Consider the following 15468-nt stretch of genomic DNA (forward strand, 5'->3'; position numbering starts at 1 on the left):
ATTAGTGTACACTTAGGTGTTTTCTACAGATATAAGATTGTCCACTACGTTTACATAACTTGATAACTGCGTTAGTTTTCTGAAGATTGCAGTGTTATACTTTCTTCAGTTGTTAAATTACAGTGTGCCTTATTGTACAGATTACCCCCACATCATTGGCCAAGCAGGTAAAATGGTAAATAAAGATGTCTGTAAACTAGCTTAGCTAGAGTGCTCCTGCAAGGTGTCAGCTATTTGAGGTAGGCATTCAAAACATCACAATAAGCATCCATCTTCATTGATTTGTAGAGTATATATAAATTCTAAAACAGGATCAGTGTTTCCCACAGACCAGGTAGCAATTTGTGGTGCTCCACTGTGCCGATGAGGGAATCGTGCGCAGTGGTGTCGTGGCGGTCAGTGGAGTCAGTCATTGGGGTGTATGCAAAGTGTTTACAGCGGGCGGTGTTCGAACACAGTATTTTTCTTCAGAGTCACCTGCTGGGACTATTTTAAAGCTACAAGAAGCATTTGAGATTATTCAGTTCAATCTAAATTCTTTTAAGTTCTTTAAGAGAAGACATCTAAAACAATTTTTACTAGAACCCTGCCTGGTTTCATTCCTCGACCCAACTTTACATTACAGGGCAGGCCATTAGTTTGCTGGGCTTGATGTTGGTGGAAAACAAGTCTTTTAAATTTATGAAAATTACTCACCAAAATTGAAGTTAAAGTTTAGTTTTGACCTTAGTTTTTTGCCTTTTTGCTGGCAATCTTTCAATCATTCTTTAGTTGACATTCAAGGAATAAATTGCAAAAAACAAGCCTGAGGTTTTTTTTTTAAATATTGAACTCAACACTTACCTCAACCAATACTAAAATGAAATAAAGTATAATGTAACAACAAAATAATAATAAAATATCATAATTAGATGTAAGAAACCACTTAAGGTAACACCAAGGCAACTAACAATGAAAAAGCATTACCCTAATTGGTGCAAAGCCTAAATGCCCTATCAGAACATTTAATTCTGCGTGGCTTCCTGAAAAAAAAACTCAAGTGCCCTATCGTAAGGGAAGTCATTGGGTTCGAGACCATTTATGGAGATTCATAAGCAGGCTGCCAGGTGTGCCCCTTGGAGCCTATTCCTGAGGTCTGTTTTAATCTATGGATAAAAAAGTACATTTTCTTCATCAAAGCACTAAAAATTTCCATTACATCAAAAAAATATATACAAAGGAATACTGAATTTCTATGTGCTTACCCTATTCATAGCTGAGAAATCTAGTGCAGTGATGGTTTATCTACTTCGCCAATAAAGCTAATAAAGATGTTTCTTAAAATATTTAGATTTTATGCCTCAGATAGCTTCAACTAGGCATCCCCACGAGTATAACATTTTTATTTAGGCTAGTGGGAAATCCTTATTTATTGTGAATGTCAAGCCATTATTAATAACTTGCATGAATGCTGAAGCGGGATAAACGGGATAATGCAATAAGGCCGGTTCCTTGCGTCAAGCTGCTACTGTATGCATCAAAATTGGTTTATAGCCTGACTCAGGGATGTCCGTTTCCTGTAAGCCAAGAAGGCTATGATAAAGCTCATCATGAGCACGACGTAGGCTACCTTTTAAAATAAGGGGTCGGAAGGCGAATCGGGAAGGCTGCGTTATTCAGGGATGAGAATGAAAAATATTAAAAAAGTCTGAAAAAAGCCAGGGGGTTGGGGGCTGCAGGCACCCAGCAGGGCCCAGGGGCAGGGAGCTAATGATTTTTGGCTTTTTTTTTTTTTTTTTTTAAACCCCAAAACCATTAATTTTATCAGCAAAAAGTTGCAATGTATTTGGAAATAAATTCCCCTTCTTGGTGGACTACCAGGTGAAAATGATTAATATGGTACAAGAGACTTGTTTTTAATCAATTCACATATGCATTTTTGCTATTCATGTCTTTGAATACTCTAATCCTTTACAATGAAGCGCAAACCAGAAAAAAGTTCTGTCATATAATTCTCTTAAGCTTTCTTCTGATGTTATCATGGTAGCAGGAGGTCTTGCATATTAAGCAAGCAACATTCAACATCACTCATCACTTCCCTTTCAACTGTTGTGTGGACTAACTAGGTTTTATCTGGACAGGATGTTGTGTAATGTAATACAGATACCATATGGTCATGTATCATGGTATGTGAAGATCAAGATGGTGATTTTGAATTAAAGAACAGGCATGTACAATGGGTATTACATATTGGAATTTTTTTTTTAAATAAAAAACTATTTCATCTTGGCCTAAAAAATTTGGGCAGACGCTCCCGCGCGGCTCATGCCAGCAATTCCGTCCCCCTATGAAATGAGCAATAAGTAGGAGAGTTATACACGCTATCATACCTACAATTTTATCAGAAATATAGATATGATACTATGATTCTCCCCAACATGCTACATTAGATAAGCTAACCCCATTTATAAAAGATACACACTTATATATGACTTGTATTTGATAAATATGTGATATATATGATGTATATTCATACATTGTTACTTTACGGAAATCTTCAGTAAGTTTGGTCTTTTCATGCCAGCCTGTTGTAGACCTAAATATAATGCACATGAAATGACACTCCTCACCTCAACATGTCCTTTACAATCATTTAAGCCACCATGGGCAATGCTGAAACCACTGCTGCAAACAGTACATCGCGCGAAACTGTCATTATTGTTGACCCTTATTAGACGGGGAGGTTATCAGACAGGGAGATTATCAGACAGGGAGATTATTAGACAGGGAGATTCTCTTGTGTAATCTGAGGTGAAGTGGGTTTTGTATTTTGGTTTTTTGGGGCGCGCGCTCTCTCTGCCATGCCGATCCTGTAGGCTGCACTGACTCAACTGAAAACTTCGGTCCTCGAGAAAAGAGAAGCCCGCCCACACTGAAGGCTGATTGGCTTATTTTGCTGAGTAACCCAATCAGGATGCTCTTTGTCTCGCGCACTCCGTCATATGCTTCTCTCTCGCGCGCTCCCTCGCGCACTCCGTCATATGCGCGAGGCAGACATTAATGTTTCGATTGGGATTTTTTTTTTTTTCAAAATCGCGAGTCTGATTGTGTGGCGCTAGGAATCCATTGTGTGGCGCAGCGCCACACAATGGTCTATGTATGGGAAACCCTGAGGATGGTGCATGACATTAAAAAGATTACACAAGATTGTGTCAAGCCAAAACAGGGTTTACTTTAACACCAAACAGAACATTTTGTATTTTGTCAGAGAAATGAAAATCTGTCAGACAAAACAAACAAAAAAATGACTGTCTACAATTTGTTGCTCACCCTGGACGTAACCCTGTTCTTCTTTCGCTCCCGCAAAAAAAAAAAAAACGCTGGACAAAAATGACATTGAGGAAACCTAATCCAGAAAACTTTAACTGAGAATAGACTGACAAAAATGAACAACCATCAGATAGAGATCACACCCATAACTCTCTGAGGCTGCTGTCGGGTCCACTGTTTGCTGAAGGGCTGCCATTCCATTGTCATCCAGGGGACAATCAATTGATGGCAGGACAACACCAGTGTGGGCGTCTGGAATGACACCCATGCTCTCCCAGTCTTCAGGCGTAACACCAAGCCCCTTCAATGTAAACGCAGAGCTATGTTTGTAAATGTACTCACTCTTCATCAATACACAATACAAATGGAAGTGTTAATCTGGATTTATACTCAAGGTACCTTTGAATTCTTAAGCACATTAACAGTGTTAGTGTCATTGCAATGACCTATCAAACGCGACAGAGCATTTAGTACCTCAATGTAGTCTGGGGCCTCGACAGGTGTTTGGATCATGCCCATGGTCCACAGCTGGTTGGGAGTACGGTTGCTCTCTGTGCCATACATGAAAATCCCTCACCTTTCGGCGAAATTCGCCGTTTTGAAACCAAAATGAGTGACCTACGTGAATCGTGTAGATCCGATGAGAAAAAAAAAATTGGGGGGGGGGGTTTGATATTGACCCAAAGGGCAAGGAGGTCGCTTCGCACCCATAGACAGTTCGTGCCGGTTTGCGCCTCCTCCTCCTGCTTTGATATTGACGCCATAGCGACGAGTACATCTCGCTGCGAAGAGCAAGCAGCATCATTTCGCTCCTCTTCTCCTGCTGGCCAGAGTGTGCACACATCAGTCAGAGTGCAGACCAGACCACCAGAAGCTGGAAGCTGGATTGAGTCATCGGACTGAATTTCCTACTTTTTTTCAAACTTTCCTGATCGCTATCAAAACAAACAAAACTTCCGGCTTGATTACGTCAGCATTCGAAAGAGGGTGCGCGCGTCTTTTGACAATCCCTGTGTCCGAAATTGCTCGCTACTCACCATAGACATCCTATTACGTAGACGGAGCATCCAATGTAAATTCTAAAAGCGCTGACGAGACGCGGGGCCGCCATCTTGGAGTGGTGATACGCTGCACTCAGTGTAATGCGCTGGCAGCGCTGGCTCGCATTTTTTTGTCATACATGTAGCTATGATAAAGGATAGCGGCGGGGTTATTGTTCATAGTTGGCTTCACGTTAATAGAATATCCTGATATTAAGTGAACAGACGTCGGAGATTGTTGAAGTTGAGGAAACGGTGATTAATATCCTGCAAAAAATGTGTGAATACTAAATACATTAGATATAAACAGCTTAACGTTTTTCTATCGGCTACAACCACCAATCTGTTGCAATGGATAGGGTAAATTCAGGTAAAGTGGGACACTTTTTTAAATAAAATGCGGTTTTAACAATCTAAATCCATTATAATGATTCAAATGTGTGTATGTTTTCTTTAAATAGATTGTTAAGAACATATCAAAGGGGAAATTAATCTAGTCAGTGAATTTATAAGAGCCTTTTACATCCTTCAACACAATCTGACCCCCCTTCAGCAAAGCTGATGTATTCAGGTTGAGTGGGGCACTTTGTTTGGTATGTAGGACAATGTGTGATGACCATATATTGACCACAAACATGTTTTGTTTTAAAGCATATCAAAACATTTATTTATAACAAATTAATGTCAAACATAAAAAATATAACAATGTAGTAAATGAATAAACTAGTAAATAAATAAAAAGGTAGTATATGAATAAACATTTAATAACAATATATATAATATAAGCATACAACGGGCGGCACGGTGGTGTAGTGGTTAGCGCTGTCGCCTCACAGCAAGAAGGTCCTGGGTTCGAGCCCCGTGGCCGGCGAGGGCCTTTCTGTGCGGAGTTTGCATGTTCTCCCCGTGTCCGCGTGGGTTTCCTCCGGGTGCTCCGGTTTCCCCCACAGTCCAAAGACATGCAGGTTAGGTTAACTGGTGACTCTAAATTGACCGTAGGTGTGAATGTGAGTGTGAATGGTTGTCTGTGTCTATGTGTCAGCCCTGTGATGACCTGGCGACTTGTCCAGGGTGTACCCCGCCTTTCGCCCGTAGTCAGCTGGGATAGGCTCCAGCTTGCCTGCGACCCTGTAGAAGGATAAAGCGGCTAGAGATAATGAGATGAGATAAGCATACAACATTAAACCATGACTCGTGAAACCACTTATCACACTTAGCGTACAGCAGGCCACCCATTCCTCCATTGCCTTTCGGTCACTTGCATCCCCCATACACCCCCTTGCAGACAGTATAATAATAATAGGATGTCTATGATCTCGCGCTTATCTCACCACTCCAAGATGGCGACCGTATTTCTCGCGTCAGAACAGCCAACGCTCCGTCTACGTAATAATAGGATGTCTATGGCTACTCACTATATAGGGCACTGTATAGTGGAGACGCCATTTTGTAGTGCTGTCCGTGCTGAAAGAAATCAAATTAAAAGTCTCAAATTTGATTTAATAAAAGACAGCAGCAAAGAAGAAAGTATTCAGCCTTGATTTAAAAAGAACTGAAAGCTGCAGGTACTTCCATATCTTGGCAGGCTGAGTGGTATGCTGGGGCACCTCTTGCCAGCAGACCAGGATATCCAGAGGGAACTTGTGCGGTTCAGTGTTGACCTGACCATCCCCAGCTTCAAGGAGGGAGAGAGCATCGTGGAGTGGTGGGGTCATGTCTTCGACAAACCAGACAAGTACCCCTCCCTGGGTGCACTGGTTAAGTGTTGCCTCTCCATCTTTCATGGACCTAGAGTCGAGTCCTCATTTAGTCTGATGAATGATGTAATTGATCAAAGGAGTGGCAACATGAATGTGGAAACATTTAATGCAATACAGAAGGTCAAGTACATGCTGATGTCCGGGGAGAAAACGTGAAGTTTGGGGAAGTGGATAGAACATTGTGCAAGAACATTAACTCTGCAGCAGCCACATACAAACAGCAGCAGAGGGTGAACAAGGAGGAAAAGCAGCAGCAGCAGAGCAAGTATGGCTCTCAAGCAACTTGCAGTGCTCAGCAGGCCAAGAAACAGACTGCTGAAGGAGAGAAGCGGGCAAGGCTGAAACATGTGGCAACTCAGCGAAAACGGGCCATGGAGACACTGGTGGTCCAGGCAAATAAAAGGAAAAAATGATCACTATTCCTTGTGTGTTCTCCACTTTCTTCGTTCTATTATTCACATTTTTTTTCCAGGGCATAATTTCACTATAACTACATGTATTTGAATTTGTATTTGTACTGTATGTCCTTGTGCAAATGTCATTACAGTATATGTAGTAAGGAGGCTATAATATTTATTCTGGGGGAGGACCCCCCCAAACAAAATAAAACAACACCAGAACCCACGTCACCACTCGCGCACCCTTCTCACCTTTTTCACCCCTGACCCGTTTTCATGCCTGCTGTGTGCATCGAATGACTGTTCCACCCTTCAATGAATGCATCCAGATCCATTTGAATGCGGGGAAGGAAAACATATTGCAGGGTGTCTACAGGTTTGTCCAAGTTAAATTTAAGACTTTTTAAGACTTTTTCATACCATGTTCCAAAAAAAATTAAGACCAAATCTAAAGTCACGCAAAAACGTACTCTTTTGAAAAAAAAACGATATAATTTAATGTAACTTATTGTTCTTGTAAACATTCACCAGAAAACACTATTCTAGTAGAAGTACTTCATTTCTTTTCCTTGACCGGCATTCACACACTCAGAACACAATATAAGGATAAACTTGTAACTATGTGACAATCAGAATGCGGTCACAACGTTTGAATCCAGTGTAACAATGTGAATGAAGTCACACACACAGAATCCAATGCAACAGGTTTTTTAATTATTATTTTCTCTGCTTGGGGAGTCACACTGTAAGCAGAATTGTTCAATTCCATCTTTGGTCAAACAACAATGCAGAAAACAGTTAAACAATGTGAATGCACATACACCTGAAACTTCGGCTCACTCACTTGAAAGGTATGCTCACTTACACTTCTTAAAACACTTGGAACGATACCTGCACGCAACAGAATATATTCTCTCTCTCTCACACACACACACACACACACACACACTATTCTCTTCCATCTCGCAGATCTATCCTCTTCTCCACGACCGTTAGTGGTGGCAGCGCTGAAGTTGGATATTTGAGGCTGATGCTCGCGGCCTTTAGCAAAAGCAACGTGCTTGGCGCTCTTCATATGAGAGTCCACTGTGCCCAACTTAAAAGTCTTACAGCATGCTACACAGTATGCCTCGTTGGCATCTTTGGGTACAGCTTTCAGCCACCACAAGTATTTTGCATCTTGCAGCCAGTTATCATTAAATTTACATTTACCCATTGTGGCTCAGACTACCCTCCATCAACAGATCAGGCATTGAGCAGGGCTTTCCACAAGCGCCGGCTGCCGGCCATACAGCCGACTACACAATTAAGTCTAGCCGGCTACTTTAATGACTATTATTGTTGTAGTCCACAGGCTCTAAATATTAATTTTCGATTTTAATAAAATTAAATGTTTATCTCACGGACTAACAATAATGTCAAACTGAACCGCACTCATTTAAGTTGTGATTCGCGCTGTTTGTACCGATAATAACCACAAATTCCCCGCCGACTTCGTTGATCAAGGGAGAGTAACTTATCCACGGCCCTGACATGCGGTGTGTGCGCGCGCACTCGACGGAGGCAGTAGTGTGTCGGAGGGAACAGAAGCAGAGATAACGCTTATTTTGTCTCCGGTAAACCAGTCTTCTCTCGTTCAATTACGTGCTGGCATCAAAAGACACCGTTGGTTGTAAATGAAACCAAACTGAGTCATTGGAGTGCATTTTCATACACAAATGGAGAAATGTTCACTGAGTGTGTAATTGTGTAGCCCCACTGCAGACCGCTGTCGTTGTTAATTCATAGCATGCTCAGCTGCGTGAATGTGTCATGCACCGAAAATAAGAGATTTACAAGCCAGGAACGCCTCATGATGCAATACGCAAGAAAAGAAAGAAGATTTACTGCCATTTTACTTTGTATTTGAGTAAAGTGAATAAATAAATGGTCTGTGGAAAATGCATTTAATCCTGGGAACTGCGTGCACAGGAGTTTATTTTGTGTTTCCTCCCGATCAGTTCTGGAGAAATTCCGGCTTTATAATGGGTGTCTATGGCGTTACACTTTAGTGGAGCTCGTTAAGTTAGAGTGTGGAGAGCTTGAAAAAAAAAGCTCAAACTTTCTCATTTAAACTGTGTTTTCAGCCACAAATTTCACTCTACACACAATTTTCTCAAAAGTAGTAGCCACACTTGTCCTGATTCACACAATGTGTCTACCTGAGTGATAGGATTTACAGTTTTTGAATGAGAAGCCTGAAAGTAAGGAGAGGACAGGCGCGCTGCCCCATAGACTCCCATTATAAACCTGGCAGCGCTTTTACTACAAAATCAGAAAAGTCACTTGTTTTTAACTCGCTCTATTGTCCACATTTTTTACACTAGGGACAAAAAAATTATATCAATGTGTTCATGAGAACCTTGTAGCGCTCAATGTGCAAGAATTTTGTGAATAGCTCCTTCCATTTCCGTGTAAATCCCCGTTGTTCGAGGAGAGGGAACTCTGAGAAAAAGCGCTCTTTGCTTGTCATATTGTGTCACTTCCCTGCACCTGAGCACCGTTACCAAGGCGACGAGCTCCACTCAGGGAGTAGAGAGGGGCGGGGCTGCACTCAGGGAGCAGAGAGTGGCGGGGCTGCACTCAGGGAGCAGAGAGGGGCGGGGCTGCTCTCTCTCACACACACAGGCTCAGAGCATCGGAGCCTCATAGCCTGCGATACGCGCCCTGCAGCACTCTCACCATTTCACACAGGCATCGGAGCCTCACAGCCTGCGATACGCGCCCTGCAGCACTCTCACCATTTCACACAGGCATCGGAGCCTCACAGCCTGCGATACGCGCCCTGCAGCACTCTCACCATTTCACACAGGCATCGGAGCCTCACAGCCTGCGATACGCGCCCTGCAGCACTCTCACCATTTCACACAGGCATCGGAGCCTCACAGCCTGCGATACGCGCCCTGCAGCACTCTCACCATTTCACACAGGGGGATTGTTGCCTCTAGTTTTGTGTTTACTCCCCCACCCGGCTGGCTACTTATTTGTCATGGCTGGCTAGTACGCGGCGGAGTCGGCCCTTTTTCCATCCCATTATCAGCAATTTACTTTAATATTGTACATACAGGAACTCATCTATAACACCACTGTTTATATTTAACCAATAACTACAACTGTACTGTTTTAATTTAAAAACACATTAACAAAATAATCCCAGCCTCACATACAAAATAACTTATCCCAAACAACCTTAGCTTCATTCTGTAAAATACTATGCTTATTCATCCAAAAGAATCGTATCATAAAACAACTGAATGTTGGAAAAGCCTGCCAAGTGCTGCATACAGCGAGTGGACGAGACTGAAGTGTGTCTGTTGAAAGTGTTCTTCTTCTTCTTTAGGGTTTTATGGCAGTTGGCAACCAACTTAAAGGAGCATTACCACCACCAACTGGGCTGGAGTGTGGAACAGGTTATTAAATAAACAAACAAACAAAAAAATGTATATCCTCTGGGCTAGCCCAGTTTCTTTGAAAAATCTGAGAACAAAATGACATACATGGCTAGATGCCTTACCCAAGATGCCAGGTAGATTAAAGCTGCTGTGTTTCACTGTGCTTAATGACTGACGAATGTTTCTTCTTTCTTCCTCATACTGTTTGCAGTGAAATAAAACATGCTCTACCGTTTCCAGCTGGCTACAGTAATCACAGTTTCCTATGTGATGTTTACCTATTATTTTTAGTGTACCGTTAAGCCCTGTGTGACCAATTCTTAGACGGGTTATCATGCTCTCATCTTTCCTACTTCTACCTTCCATTCTTCCTTTGTCCACCTGTTTTTGGATATTGTACAGATGTCTGCCCTTTTCATTGTCATCCCAGTATTCCTGCCAGATTGATTTGAAATTATACTTTATAAGGACCTTAGCCTCCGCCTTACTCACAGGGATTACAGGGGCAAAGACAGGCTTTTAATTTGGGCACCATGGCGAGCGTAGCGAGCCTAAAATTTTTTAACCATTTTCGCGCATAGTGTGCCGAAAATTTTTTGACGTATCATTTTTAGTAATTTTTTAACCAATTATAAATATATCGAGCAATAAAAATAATAGAAATTACATAATCATGTGCAAGTATAAAGTAGTGCTGTATCTAAAAAGTCAAAAGTTTTCTCCAACATTCTGAATAAATAAAAAAGATAAAAATAGTTCATGAATTTTTTATATGCATGAAAAATGGGAAACAATATGTAATATCAATCTATTTGCACAAGAGTATGGGCAGCAGAGAACTTTAAAATCTCAAACAGTGAAACAATAATGATCTAGAACAATCAAAATATCAAAAATATGACATATATGTATCTGTCTAAATTAAGCTATTGATACATATAAAAAAAAAGCTAGAATATGTCAATTCAACAATATATCAATTGAAATAAAACAAGATATCAATATATAATATAACCATATAAAATAGTTTGTAGTATGTCTTTACATATATTAATAATAGGTCCAGTAGTATAACAGTCATTCAACAACACAAAAAGTTATTACTCTTAGAATTAAATCATTTTCTACAGAGAAATTTGTGTGCAAGATATTTTCTAGCAACAAATACATACCGTAAAACTTATTTTCAAAGTTATGATATACATGTGTACATTAAAATAATTTTATCAGAATTTTTGGCAACAGTCTGTTTCTTGCAAAATAATTTATAGCCAATTTAAACAAATGTCCCATAATTCTGAAGATTTTCTAATGTGTATCAAAATAAATGTTTCTCCAAAAGAGAGAAAAGTTTCAAAAAGGTACATATATTTTCAAAGAACAATGAATACATGTAATTCACAAGCTAACACTGATCATTTCCCACCCGGAAGAACAATATACAGTAACCAGCACACGCCATGCTTCTACTGTTAGCTCCTGCTGTGTTATGAATCTGGCTACAAGTTACTATGAACAGTCATGTTACCCCGTGTTCCTCTCTCGCTGTTATTCCAGAGTCTGAGGCAGCTCTCACAGTGGCTGACATTTAATGCAAACCGAGCACTATCAACAGTATCACAAACCGACAGCCACGTGTTATCATGACTCATTGAGAATTTCACAACATAAACAAAGGAAGTATATTTTAAGACATTCAGACATCAGAGACTCAGACACGGTTTACTGTAATCGCTAGACGCATTTCATGTTCACTTCATGTTATGAAGTGACTGAACAACAAATTGAAATATATATGCCAAAAAATGACATTTAACAATAATTTAAAAATATTTTGGGTTCTCTACCCTTATGAAACAGGATTTTTTCTTCTAATTTGGGTGATTTTCATATGTTCTCTTTTGGGGCTTTTGACAAGCCCGTAATTTGGGCACCGTTATACGGTATGTAATTGGGGCTGTATTTGCCCTTGGATTCGTAAATCTACCTCTTTATGCTTGAGTGTTTGTTTGGCTAACTTGTCCACCTGCTCATTACCCTCAACACCAGCATGAAAATTAGTACCCAAAGAAAATTAGTTACTATTCCTACTGCTTCTAGATGGAATAATGTACTGTATACTTCATTGATGAGGTCGCCCCTGAATGATCTACCTGACTGTATGCTTTGTAGAGCTGAATAACTATCTGAGATGATGGCAGTATTGTGAATTTTGTTTTCTTTTATCCATTCCAGGGCCAACCAGATCGCTACTAACTCTGTAGTGTAAACAGATAAGTTTCCATCTATTCTTTTCAAAATGCTCATATCATTTGCTGGAATGTGTACTGCTGAACCAGCACACGCTCTTTCTGGATCTTTTGATCCATCTGTGAATATGAATGTATGGCATGAAAAATGTCTCATTTCATCTCATTATCTCTAGCTGCTTTATCCTGTTCTACAGGGTCGCAGGCAAGCTGGAGCCTATCCCAGCTGACTACGGGCGAAAGGCGGGGTACACCCTGGACAAGTCGCCAGGTCATCACAGGGCTGACACATAGACATAGGCAACCATTCACACTCACATTCACACCTACGGTCAATTTAGAGTCACCAGTTAACCTAACCTGCATGTCTTTGGACTGTGGGGGAAACCGGAGCACCCGGAGGAAACCCACGCAGACACGGGGAGAACATGCAAACTCCACACAGAAAGGCCCTCGCCGGCCACGGGGCTCGAACCCGGACCTTCTTGCTGTGAGGCGACAGCGCTAACCACTACACCACCGTGCTGCCCCTGAAATAAAATGTTATATAATTGTGTTTTAGAAAATTTATATATAACCATTGATTGATATTATCTATGTTTTAGAAAATGCATACACAAACATCAATTACTTATAATTATTTCTTGAATTTGACTTGAAAGTTCAATAGTCTATTTAATATTTATTTCACACAGAATACAATTGTTTGCAAATATTTCAGAAGTTTGGGAAAATGATTAAGATATTGTTGGATATTTCAAGCTTTCAAAGGTAATGGATTTCCCTTTATTGTCAATGTTAGAAGTCATCAGAGGTCACCATTTCTTAGTGCATTTTATAAAAATTTTCCATGCTCAAAGGGGGGCGCACCCCCTTATGTCTGCCCTTGGCAGACATTTCAGAGTTTTTTAAAATGTCCCATTCTCATCCCTGCAGAACGTGGCAGAGCTTCCTGGGTCCAGGAAGGCATATGTCCACACCGCTGCACTTCCCTTCTTGGCTTTAACCTGAACAGGAACAATTATATGTTTCACACTGAGCAATAAAATTGAAGATTTTTAAACTTTTTAAATTTTTTAAACAAACTTTTTAATCCCGTATACTACGTTTATTGAATCAAATCCGTATAAAATACGGACATTCCGTATAGGTTGACATGCATAGTGCTCTTTCTTCAGGCCCGGCGCCGGGAACAGTTTACTAAAGGCCAATTTATGCTGACAACCCAGTCCTCGCAGACGGTGTCGCAGACAGTGTCTGCATAGCCCCCCCCCACCTTCGCAGACGCTCTGCGCGCACCTCCCAAAAATTGTGACCACCGCAGAAGCCTCGCAGACAAGAGGGCTCTGATTGGTCCACTCTACATCCGCTGTACACGCACTTCCGCTTCCCTACTTTCCCGGTTTGTTTTGTTTTCACGACCGGCATTTTTAAAAACACGAGTGAAGATGGAGCAGCACGAAGAGCGGTTGATCGAGGAAGTGAGGAAGTACGTACATCTATACGACTCCAGTTCTAGTCATTATAAGTAACCGGAGGATAAACACTCCACTAACCACACCCACCAACTACTCCTAGCGACTTCGCGCCCCCTTGCGTTGTGCCGGTGAATAACATCGCGCACGCCTATTATCCCCGCTCAACAATAAATTACAACTGTCTGCGAAAGCCGTGTCGCACAAGCATGCAGAGACCTTAAGGGGCAGTTAGAAATCTCATCTCATCTCATTATCTCTAGCTGCTTTATCCTTCTACAGGGTCGCAGGCAAGCTGGAGCCTATCCCAGCTGACTACGGGCGAAAGGCGGGGTACACCCTGGACAAGTCGCCAGGTCATCACAGGGCTGACACATAGACACAGACAACCATTCACACTCACATTCACACCTACGCTCAATTTAGAGTCACCAGTTAACCTAACCTGCATGTCTTTGGACTGTGGGGGAAACCAGAGCACCCGGAGGAAACCCACGCGGACACGGGGAGAACATGCAAACTCCACACAGAAAGGCCCTCGCCGGCCCCGGGGCTCGAACCCAGGACCTTCTTGCTGTGAGGCGACAGCGCTAACCACGACACCACCGTGCCGCCCCGCAGTTAGAAATCGCAAGGGGGAAATATTTTTTCATATAGTGTGTAGTAGTGATGGCGGTCTGACAACGTGTTTCAAACAATTAACTGCGCCAACCACAAAACCACGGCCCCGAAGGTTGCTTTAGTCCGGGAAAATCATGTGGCATATTACCAGGGCAGTTGCGCTTTATCAACCCCCGTGCCCACCTGTTAACCCTCCCCTCCGATTTTCTCACAGACACGCGTTACAACCAGAAAGATGCCAAACATAAAACAACACACACAAACCTACAGGCCTACAAATAGCTCCGCGGCATGAAAACAAAACGTCAATGCAAGTCTAAGGTACTTGCTATTTTATACGGATTTGATTCAATAAACGTAGTATACGGGCGTACAAATAAAGTTATATGGATTCTTTAAAAAAACTTCAATATTTATTTCGAGCGATAGCCTATGTAACAGAGTTAAAAATGGCCTTTGGTAACCTATGTGAGGTGAATTCGTACAAAATTGTAGATCACATACAGTATCATTATAATCAGTGGCCATCCTAGAATGATTTACTCCCCGGGCGAAACCCCCTGCTGGCGCCCCCGCCCGTCTTGTTTTTTTTTTTCGGGGTTTTTTTTGGGGGGGACCTTTTTTTGGGACCGTTTTTTTTTTTTTCGCGCCCGCGCTCGTGCCGCCCCCCGGCGATGCCGCCCCGGGCGGCTGCCCGGTCGGACCGTCCCTGATTATAATGTTATACTTTTTGATTGGTTTCCTTGTAAAGGTTTCGGGTGTTGTCCTGCATTCACCAATGGTGAATATGGGGCTGCGCGACTGCTCGTTCATGTTTATATGCTTTTTGGGTCCGTGCGCTACCCGTACCTTCCAGCTAGATTTCCCTGCGCTGGAAGGTAAGCATGCTTTGGAAGCGCTCTGAGTACAACTTTGATATTTTAGTAAATTGACGCGTGCAATCTACAAAATGTTTAATGCATATTGATATATATAAGGTGTACTAACGGGTTTTTCTGAAATTGTAACGAATGAAATGCTATGTAAATTGTAAACAAGTTTAAGTGTATTCTGGTGCCAATCGCGCCACGCTATAACTTGAGCATGGTCTTGACTAATTTTGGTTTTATGCTATTTTTAGACATGCATGCAGTCGCGACATAGAGCCCAACATTGTTTATGTGAATGTGTGAATGCAGGTACGTG

The sequence above is a fragment of the Neoarius graeffei genome, chromosome 14 (assembly GCF_027579695.1).
Source record: "Neoarius graeffei isolate fNeoGra1 chromosome 14, fNeoGra1.pri, whole genome shotgun sequence".
Classification (NCBI taxonomy): domain Eukaryota; kingdom Metazoa; phylum Chordata; class Actinopteri; order Siluriformes; family Ariidae; genus Neoarius; species Neoarius graeffei.